We start from the raw sequence: 11463 nt of genomic DNA, 5'->3' as shown, positions 1-11463 counted from the left end.
GCAGAGAAGTTGAGACGTTACAGGGGGTATATGCCGCGGTTGCCCAGAGAACCGCGGCATATACCCCCTGTAACTTTTCAAATTCTCTGACCCAGTCAGCACCTGCAATAAATTGGCAGGGTATATGCCGCGGTTGTTCAGAGAACCGCGGCATATACCCCCTGTAACTTTTCAAATTCTCTGACCCAGTCAGCACCTGCAATAAATTGGCAGGGTATATGCCGCGGTTGTTCAGAGAACCGCGGCATATACTCTGTTATTTAATTTTTTATTCATACGTGGCGTCAAAGGCAATGGTTGACTGGAGTATATGCCGCGGTTTGGAGCAGAACCGCGGCATATATGTTCGATTTATTTACAAAACTGCCACCGCGCACCATTATGCTGCGGTTTTCGTTGAACCGTGGCATAATGTGCGCTGTAAAAGCCCAATTTTTTACTAGTGAAATTATCTTGTACCATATATATATATATATATTACGGACGACTTTGAGGTTGGTATTTAATACATTATACATGCAAAATTATTGCTATGTTTCTCCAAATTATTTTCAGTCTAATACTTCTACTTGTATATTAAAACTAATAAAGTTTACTTTAATACTCATAAATAATTTTTTTAATTCCTACAATTAAAAATAAAATTAATTTAGAATATATATATATATATATATAGAGAGAGAGAGAGAGAGGTAAATCTCATTTTAAATTTTTTTATGAAAAGTTTAAAATTTATTTCTTAATCTATTTTATAAATTGGTTTTATAAAGTTGAATTAGGTTTAAAGTCTATCTTTTTAATCTATTTTACAATTCATTACTATAAAGGTGAATTATATTAAAAAATAAGAGGACATTGTAAAAGAAACATATAATTTATTTAAAAATTATAAATATTAAAGTAACAAATAATTGGTTGGATGCGAAAAATATATCATCTAACAGATTAAATATGATTTTCCAAACATAAAATAGAATAGCAACGTTAATTTCAATTCAGTGGTGCTTGACTATAATCATTTTGCTTATGTCAAACAATAGTGGGTGAAGTTCTGGAGTCAAGAGTGGTTGAGGTTTTGGGTATGTTGTTTATGGAAAAACTTGCTTGTGATTTTAGCCAGTTGTTACTATCAGGTTTAGAATTTGTAGTATGAAGAAAACAAGTCTGGTCAACACGACTTTATGAAACTCCACAAAACCAGAGAGTTTTTGAGAATTCATTGACCACATTTTTTAAGGCAGGTATTCTGGCACAAGCATCACTCCCACGAACTTCTCTCTTATTGTCATATAGACCAATTCAACTAACTCAACTTCCATTACTGTTTTGGGGTCTATTTACAGTAAGGCTGTTCTAACCAAAATGATTTTGTATTTTAGAAATTACTCTAATATTCTTAGAGATATTATTTTAACAGAGAATTGTCTAAACGGTACTTAACAATTTTAAAATATAAAAATAAAAAAAAGTAGTTAAAAGATTAAAAAAGAGAGTAGATGAATGAAATAATAGGTATAACTAGATAATAACATTCAAGTTTATCTCTTAAGTATGTATTCCTTATTTCTATTCATTGTGTGAGAACATTACGTATCTTTCTCATTCTTTTTATCATGTTATCATCATTTTCTATTTAAAAAAAATCACTTTTCAACCTTTTAATGACTTGTTTAACTCCTGTAACTATACATTAATCATTCTTTGAAAATAGAAACACCTTAAAGGACCAGTTACATCCTTTTGTTGAAAAATATAAATATAAATATTTATATACAAAGATCATAGTTACTCGTAATCTCTTAATTACTTCTAATTTTGGTGTTAGCTCTTTCCCCTGATCAGGATTATTTGAATGCAATAACAAAATGGGAAAAGCAAACACAATTATATTTTGTACAGCTAACTCTACTTTCTCTCTGCAGTGTGCCAAAGGAAAAATAAAGTTTTTTTAGCTCATCAAAACAGGAAAGTAATTAGCTGAAAGAAAAGCACTCCATTGCAGAATATTGAAAAAGTTATTATAATATTCTTAGTTATAAAAGATACTTATTCTCAAGTGGGTAATATTATTCAAATATGCAAGTTGGTGCTATATATTAGCTATTACGTTCCCCTTTTGCTTAGTTTTCATATATTCCTCTCTTATACGTAACATATATGTAACTTCATAATTTAGATGCGAGCAGTATTATTTTCCATTCTTCACATCATTTTCAGGAGAGCTGCCTTCTAAGCTAATTAATACCATTTCCAAATATATATTCTACCCCACCTTAAAAATAGTTAATGAACATATCAAATTTGGATGTCATATTCTAAACACTCTTAATATTCTCAGTTCTCAATTCAAAGCTATTTATGAAGTGCGACCATGGTTCAACCCTGGTTTCTTGGTTTAATAAATAATGAAAATTATGCAAGAAAATAGAAGAAAGAAAAGAAATTGGAGGACCGTTTAAGTTAAGATGAAACATATGTACAAAACTACACCTCAAAATTTTCAAAATATTTGCGGGATTGGTCAAACAATGAAAGATGTCGTTTTCCTCTTGAATACCACCCTTCTCACTCTGTCATATTTTTCCAGTTAGAGTCCCACTGTTATTAGAAACGAAAGTTTGACCAAAGACTAAACACCCGTTTAAATGGACCACACACACTCTGTGTCAAGTGTATGTATAATAATATCTCCTCTATCTTCTTACCCTGTGTTTGTGCTGTGTATGAGAACCCAAACAGAAACAAAGAGAAAGAAGCATAACAGAGAGAAAACAAAAGCATTACGATTAAAGGAAAAGAATGGCAAAGATAAGAGAGAAGTTATACGTCACCGTTCCGAGTCTCTTCCGGTGCCCAATTTCAATGGACGTCATGCAGTCCCCCGTAAGCCTCTGCACCGGCGTCACATACGATCGCGCCAGCATTCAGCGCTGGCTTGACTCGGGACACGACACGTGTCCCGCCACCATGCAGGTTCTTCCCTCCAAAGACTTCATCCCCAATCTCACGCTTCACCGCCTCATCCGCCTGTGGCTCCTCTCTGCCGAACCTCCCTCGCCGGATTCCTCTACCGACAACCTGCACTCCCTCCTCCGCCAAATCCAAACCGTTGACGATGACCTCGCCGGAACCCTCTCCAAAATCGCCGAATTCGCCACAACCTCCGGCGAAAATCGTCGGAAACTTGCCTACTTCCCCGGCTTCGACGCCGCTATCGTCCGCGCGCTGGCCAGGTGCAGTTCGCGGATAGATGCGTCTGAAAACGCGATTTACCTTCTCGACTCGGTCCTCCGAGAAAACGGAAATCCAGAGAAGATCCGAAGGCTAATTTTCGACGCTCGCCAACAATGCTTTGATTCGATGATTTTCATTTTACGAAACGGATCTTCGAAATCGAAGATTGAAACGGTTAGGTTTTTGGAGTTTCTTGCGTGCGATTTTCAGTCCTCAAAATCGATCGCGGAAACGCAAGGACTGTTGTCTTCGGTAGCGGGTTTTTTGAAGGACGGTGGAGAGGAGTTAAGCGAGGCCGTTTTGTTGTTTCTAGGCGTCATTTCGGTGACTCGCTCCGCGAAGGTGGAACTAGTTAATTGCGGTGTTGTCGAATTGGTTTCGAAATTGTTACGAGATTGTTCATCGGCGAAGACGGCGGAGAGGTGTCTGAGGGTACTGGCGGTGGTGGCGACGTGCGCGGAGGGCAGGGAGGCGATGGCAGCGGAGCCTTCATGTGCAGCGGCGGTGGTGGAGAGAGTGACGAAGGCGGTGAAGGTGGCGGCGGAGGACGCAGTGGTGGTGCTGTGGAGCTTGTGCTGTTTGAGCGGTAATGTGAAGGTGAGGGATGACGTGGCAAAGCGAAACGGCGTGGCAGTGATTTTATTGGTTATGCAGAGAGGGTGGGAGGAGCACGTGAGGAGCATGTGTGTGGATTTGATTAAGGTTTTGAAGGGTGCGTGCAAGGACAACGGGTTGGGGTTGGGAACCTATGATACCAAAACCACTCATATCAAACCTTGCTAATGTTGTAATGTTGATGAAGTTGAACCAACTTTCCTTTTTTGGTAAATAGTCGAACCATCTTTTTAGCATTCTAACAAAAGAATGTTTCATGTTCGTTTCACTCTTTCGTGTTATTGGAAAGAACCAAAATGTATATTGGTAGAGAATAATAATATTCGAGTATGACCTATGGATTTGAAATTTTGATTGAAGTTAGGTTTTGGATAGGTTAAGGAAGTTCTTGCTAATCAATAACTTACATAGACTAAAAAAATAAGTTTTTATGACCTAAAGAATGTTTTAAACTTTTGGGTTATGGAGAAAAAGGATTTATACATTCGTTCAACTAGAAATAGGTTATATAGTTTTCATTACTTTATAACATAAATGATACTTTTACATACAACTTTTATTTTTTACATTTATTTACGTTACACGAGTGCAAAAACAATAACTTATACGCGTTCAACGTCACGCGTTCAACATCCTACCACTTAATAGTCAACATTAAAAATAACCGATGACATTTTTGTAAATAAATGCAATTATTAGACGTCGTTTAGAATTGTAATTCAACGTCAAATATGTGTTATTGGATAAATTTTGCAAAAATGTTTGGCGTGGAAGTGAAAATGTGATTACGTATGATGTCGAATTCTCTAGAATTAGACGTCAAAAGGATATAAAATATCGAATGTCCCAGCGTTAGACGTTAAAATGTTAGCGAATTCAATAAAAATTTAAGCGGGAGATTAAAAATTCATTCATTTTATCTTAGCGTGCGATACCCTCTTCTCTTCTCAAGCTTTTCTGGAACGAAGTTTGACAACTATCACATGTAATCCACTACAAGAAATTGGCGTATTGCCGAAGGGTTTTTACGGACGGTCTCTCAGCCTTTGGTAAAAGTGCATTACCGATTGTGAAGAAGATAATTACCGAAGGTCATGGTGAAATAGCATTACAGACGACTAAGAAGAGATTACCGAGGGGTGTGTGGCCTTTGGTAAAAGGCTCGACCCATTAAACTAAGTGATTGGGGGTATTCGTCGAGGTCGTCCCCAATTTCATCAAACAGAAAACCCTACCCTACCTCTCTCTCGTCCTATTGAGCATCATATTCTCCCATTCTCCCTTCTGTTTTGCTTGCTCTCATTCGATCGTGGTTTTATTTTGTCCTTCTCCTTCTCCTTGTCCGTTCTGTCCGGTGGCATTGGGTTCTTTGTGCCTTTGTCGGTGTTGCGGTTGGGGTGGTGGTTTGTGGCTATGCGCGTGAGGCTTGTGCGACGGCAAAGGTGGTGATTCGTGGTCATTAGGTTTAGGAGGTGGTTGCGTTCAGACTGTAAGCACAAGGAGGAGACCAGACAGGTTAATACCTTCCATGTTTTCTGTTGAATTCCTATATGTCATTCTGTGTATTAGAATTTGTTCTGGTATGGTTGGCCTATTAGTTTTGATTCCTCTTCATTTTGTTTTGAGCTTGGAATAAGTTTTGGGGGTTGTTTTGGTCTTGCTATAAGCATAGCAAAAATTGGTAAATCAAGAGTATAAGGAAAATATGTCCTGAGTAGGTTAAGGCTTTGTCACTTTTTTTTCCAATTGCTATAAGGTCTATATCATATGTTCCAATTACTATAAGGTCTATGCCAATTATTTAGTTGTTATAGAGTCCCTAACATTTTTGTTCAATTGCTATAAGAGAAAGTTTCAGTAGTTCCGTTATTATTATTTGTTACAAATGCATGTTAATTAACTACTTTAGGTATGATTTTCGTTTATTTTGACCGATTATTTTCGTGTTCTTGTCATTTATAGGTGCATTCTTCTTTCTCTCTCACTAGTGGCAACACTTTATTAAGACGAACCCACCTTTTGAAGGTTAATTTTCGTTTTCGTTTGAAGAACTTATTTGTTAAACTTGTTTGTTGTTGTTTTTTTGTTAAACTTGTTTGTTGTTGTTTGGTTGAACATGTTTGTTGTTATTGTTTGATTGAACTTGTTTGTTGTTTGTTATTGTTGTTTGTTGTTGATACTACACTACACGTTCATAGTTCATGCTTAATAAAATACAAAAAAACTGAAATTTGTTATTTTTCTACTTTACGTTGAATTATTGTATGTTCGACGTCAATTTAACGTCTCCCGATATGACGTCGACCTCGAATTCGACGTGAAAGACTGAAAAATACTGACGTTATATGGTGTTTTTGTACTAGTGTTATCTTTTTCTTCTTTACTATTTTTCTTTTTAAAATACAAAAGTTTTATTTTTTTATAGTTATTTTATCTTGTAATATGTATTAAGAAAAAAAATGTAAATATGTGTTATTCTATCATTATTATGAATGAAATAAAAAATTGCATGTTATCTTATGTATGCATATAGCAAAATGATTTTAGTATTTGTTTTTAACAACTTGAGAGAGAATGTTTATATAAGATTGAAGTTGCATAAGAATACTTAGTGAAGCCAAGCCACCCTCATGTTGGGGTTAAGTGCATATGTATATCTTTGACAATAATCTAAAAGTGCATATTTATTTGTTGAAATAATTATTTTGAACCAAAACTTAGTCATCTAGAATAACTTTAAGGTAGTTTTTCTTTGTTTAGAATACATTTGGATTAAATATAATTTTAGTCTTTATGTAAAATTGAATCTTGTCTTTGTGTAAAACTTTGAGTTACTTTTATCTTTAAAAGTTATTAATGAATAAATTATATTCTTGTCACCCATTGACATTTGCTAATTGTCACAAACGACATTGCACATTAAAAGTTAATGTCATTTTATGTGTTGACACATGTGTTTTAGAAAGTATCATTTGTGTCTCTTGATGGTGTCTTAACTACAAGAAAACCATGTATTATCGACAAATCAAAAGTTTGTCAGTAAATGATCGTTGATAAATTTTAGGTTTAATAGCCAATTTAGTCCCCACTTTGGTTGAAAAATCTCAATTTAGTCTCTCGTTATAAAAGTGTTTTACATTAGTCCTAACTTTTAAAATAGTGGGTCAGATTGGTCCCTTTCGTTAAATATAAGTTAACGAAATTAATGGATGATGATGTGACACAGCTTAAAGCTGATGTGTTAGATTGGTCCCTCGTTAGCTTTAAGTTGTGTCACATCATTATCCATTAATTTTGTTAACTTATATTTAACAGAAAGGACCAATCTGACCCACTATTTTAAAAGTTAGGACTAATTCAAAACACTTTTATAACGAGGGACTAAATTGAGATTTTTCAACCAAAGTGAGGACTAAATTGGCTATTAAACCTAAATTTTATCAACAAATCGTGAAATTCTTCAATAATCAAAGACAATGAAATTGACGATATATATATGTCGGTAGCTACCTAGTGATTCTGATGGTTGGTAAATGTCATGGTTACGTCTTCTTCCTCTTCCTCTTCTTTCTCTCTTTTTTCCTTGTCTTCTTTTTTCTTGTCTTCTTCCTCTTCTCCTCTCTTTCCTCCTCTACTCCTTGTTACATCTCCATTGTCGTTGCCTCTTCCTTTTTGTCCCCTCCATTTCTTCCTCTTTCCCTACCTCATCCTCCTTCAACTTCAGCCACCACCGTCATTGATTCATTGTCGTCCCATCTCTGCCACCTCACCAACTCCTTCTTCTTTTCCTGTTTTTCCTTCTTTTTTTTTTCTTTCTCCTCTTCATTTTCTTCCTCCCGTCTCTTTATTTTCTTTATCTCTCCTTCTTTTCACTCATCTCTCCTTAATATATTAAAAAAAGTCTTCAAACATGGTGGAAAGTTTATCGTTTACTTCATCGAGGAATTTATCGACAAAAAATTTCGTTAGTATAAGAGTTATAAATTATCACAAAACTTTCCAATAAAAGTGACTATTGGATACATTACTAAAGAAAATATTTTTTGGTAATATAAATTCTAATTTATCGACAAACCTTACTAACATATATTTCCAATAAATTTGTTATCAACAAAAAAAAATATTTATAAGTAATTTACATTTTAAAATTCGTCAATTAAATATTAGTGAATTTGGGTTTATTAACGAATTTATTAAGTTCATGTAATGCTTTCCTTTTCCACCCTTTCAATTAACTCTTATACATAGTAATTTGTAAGGAAGGATTTTAATAGATCCATTTTGCGTTCTGAAACTTGAGGAAGAAGAGGATCTTGTGACTCAAGTATATATTTGCATGGGAATGCATCATCCATCAATGAATCAAGCACAAGTGGAGAAGAAGCAAACCTTCGCTCGCTTACTAACCAAATGTAAAAAAACTGGAAGTGTAGGTAATTCTTTCCAATTTCTTAATAAAGGACAATTTTTATGCTTTCAATGAAATGCGTGAAAAATCCCAAAGGCTATCTTTTGAAAACAATATGATAAAAGGAGAAAATAGATGGTTAAAAAATGAAGTTAAACAAGTAGAAGAGAATAATACAAACCTTAAAATGGCATCCATATTGAAGGTTAAAAAAAGCATTCAATGGATATCAAGAGAGGTACGAAACACCAAATCCACTTACTGGCCTTCAAATTTTTGAAAAAGTTAATAAAATACATCATGTATTTGGGAAAACATCCAAGAAGTCATCTGTAACGATCCCTTGGAAGAAGAAATCAATATTCTTTGATCTTCCATACTGGTCAAAATTAGATGTTAGACATTGCATAGATGTGATGCATGTAGAGAAGAATGTGTGTGATAGCTTGATTGATACACTACTCAACATTCAGGGAAAGACAAAAGATGGAGTGAATGCTTGTTTGGATTTGGTCGACATGAATATCTGAGAAGAGTTGGCACCTAGGGAGATTGGTAAACGTACTCATTTGCCTCTTGCATGTTACACAATATCTAGACAAGAAAAGATAAATTTTTGCCTTTGTTTAAAGAGTATCAAAGTACCAGAAGGATACTCTTCAAATATGAAGAGTTTAATGTTGATGCATGACTTAAAGCTTGTTGGCATGAAGTCTCACGATTGTCACGTCTTAATGCAACAATTGTTACCGGTGGTTATTCGTGGAATTTTGCCCAAAAATGTTAGGCAGACCATAAACAGTTTGTGTTCATTTTTCTCATCAATTTGTAGTAAAGTCATCGATCCTACAAAATTAGATGAACTTCAAGGCGAGATTGTTATCATCTTGTGTCAACTAGAGATGTTTTTTCCTCCATCTTTTTTTTACATCATGGTACATTTACTTGTTCATTTGGTTAGAGAAATCAAGTTGTATGGACCGGTATACTTAAGATGGATGTATCCTATTGAGCGCTATATGAAGATTTTGAAAGGGTACGTTAAAAATCCATATCGTCCCGAAGGTTCAATGATTGAAAGGTATATTGCTGAAGAAAGTATCGAGTTTTGTTCAGACTACATGACATAAGCAAATCCAATAGGAGTTCCTCGCACATCATGGATGAATAAAAAGTTCTACAAGTAAAAGCATCCGAGGTGTGAATGCGGTGACAAAGGATCACGAAGAATTGTTGCAAGCACATCTTTATATATTGAACAACACAGATGAGGTGATCCCTTTTTTGCAAGCACACAAAGCAATTGTGAAGAATAAAAATCCAAGACAATCAGAGAAATGGAAGTTGATGGAGCATAACAAAACATTTATCTTGGTTCAAATCAGAAATTGACAAAGAGCCACATTCTTCTCAGACTTTGTTGTGGCTTGGAAATGGTTAAAAGTTTGATGGCGTATGTTGTACAGGTTATGAAGTCAATAATTACACATTCTATACGAAGACTTTGGATGGTAAAAACACAGTACAAAATAGTGGAGTCAGTTTAGAAGTTGAGTCGCTTCAATTTTCCACATCAAAAGATCAATCTCCTGTACTTAGATCAATGAGATATTATGGTATAATAGAAGAGATGTGAGAGGTTGATTACACCAAATTTTTTGTTCCATTGTTCAAATGTAAGTGGTTTGACAATAAGAGTGATGTGAAAATAGATGAATCGGGTATGACACTAGTTGATTTTCGAAAGGTGGGTTATTGAGACGAACCGTTTATCATGGTGCATCAAACATCTCAAGTTTTTTATGTCAAAGATCCTGGGTCTGACCGTTCGTATGTCGCTCTTCAAGGCAAAAAAACAAATTGAAGTTAACGAAGACAATCTAATTAATATTCATATTGCTGACAACCATTAATTTCAAACTACGACAAATTTGTATGATCAACCTCTAGTTGACGATGTACCTGCAATTCGGTCAGATCATAATGAGGGAATATACATATGATGAATCCATATCTTTATGTATGAATTTCAAATTTGTGTATATAAGTTTTTCATTAATATTACATAAGTATTTTATTAATATTTCCTATGACTACTATTACATGTTTTGTTAAATTATATTTTATTAATATTACATGTTGTTATTTATTTTGATAGATATATGGCTGACCATCCACATTCATCAGGGGATGAGGCTTCCCTATCCAGACCTACTAGAGGACCCACCAGAATGAAACAACTTTTGGTCAGAAAAAATAGTGGTGAAAGAACACCCGTGAATGTTAATGTGATCATGGGTGTGGCATCTGGCCCAAATGTAGATGACTTCCGATCATACCTTGGAGTAGTGGCGCGTGATAAGATTAATATTCTTATTCCATCTTTTGACCATGTGTTCGAGGTTGATCGGAACATTATATGGAACGATATATTGGTAAGTTAATTAATATCATTTGAATTAGAGTTTGTTTATATTGATAATTTTGTACTGATACAACTTTATTATGTTTATTTCAGATGACATTTGACATTCCAAATGTCACTACACTTAAAAATAAGTGTTTATCAACTGTTGTTGAAAACTTCCGGGGTTTTAAGAGTAAGTTGACCTTGAGATATGTATTTGGAAGCCAAAAAAATAAGTCTCCATATAAAACATATAAGGTCATTGATGAGGAGACTTGGCGCCTCTTTGTACAGAGTCGGACATCAGAGGAATGGAAGGTTAGTATAGTTGATATTATTCAATTCCTTATTAACAAATATATATCAAATGAACTAATTAATTAAACATATGTGATAGGCAAAAAGAAGCAAAGCACAAGGAATAAGTGTTCAAAATAAAAATCCCCACCTATTATCTCGTGGTGGGTATAGGAAGCTTGAGGAAAAAATCCTCAAGCAAAAGGCAGAATCTAGATCATCATCTGAGGGTGGTAGCCCCCAGCCTCCTTCTCCACCTTCTTGGCATGAGAAATGGAAGTTGGCTCGTTTAAGATCATTGGGTGCCTACTCTTCTGACACTGCACGGGAAATATCTGAAAGAATTGTAAGTTATCATTGTTCCTAAAATAATAATAATTTCATTATACATACTACCTTGAACTTTTTAAGAATAATGGTGTTTTGTTATGTTACAGGACTCCTTGATTGAGTAGAGCTCCCAAGGTCAATTCACTCCAGAGGGTCGCCAGGATATTCTTAC

At 34.9% G+C, this 11463-nt stretch overlaps 1 pseudogene; it reads left to right on the top strand.

Moving 5' to 3' along the window:
* The first annotated feature begins 2433 nt into the window (after positions 1 to 2433).
* On the top strand, positions 2434 to 4117 carry LOC124820414 (U-box domain-containing protein 28 pseudogene; annotated as a pseudogene).
* The last annotated feature ends 7346 nt before the right edge of the window (positions 4118 to 11463 follow it).

This window comes from Vigna umbellata, chromosome 4 (assembly GCF_029865625.1).
Source record: "Vigna umbellata cultivar VRB3 chromosome 4, Vumbellata_1.0, whole genome shotgun sequence".
Taxonomy (NCBI): domain Eukaryota; kingdom Viridiplantae; phylum Streptophyta; class Magnoliopsida; order Fabales; family Fabaceae; genus Vigna; species Vigna umbellata.
Note: the sequence above shows the minus strand (reverse complement) of the source record. Positions and strands in the feature narration are given on the sequence as shown.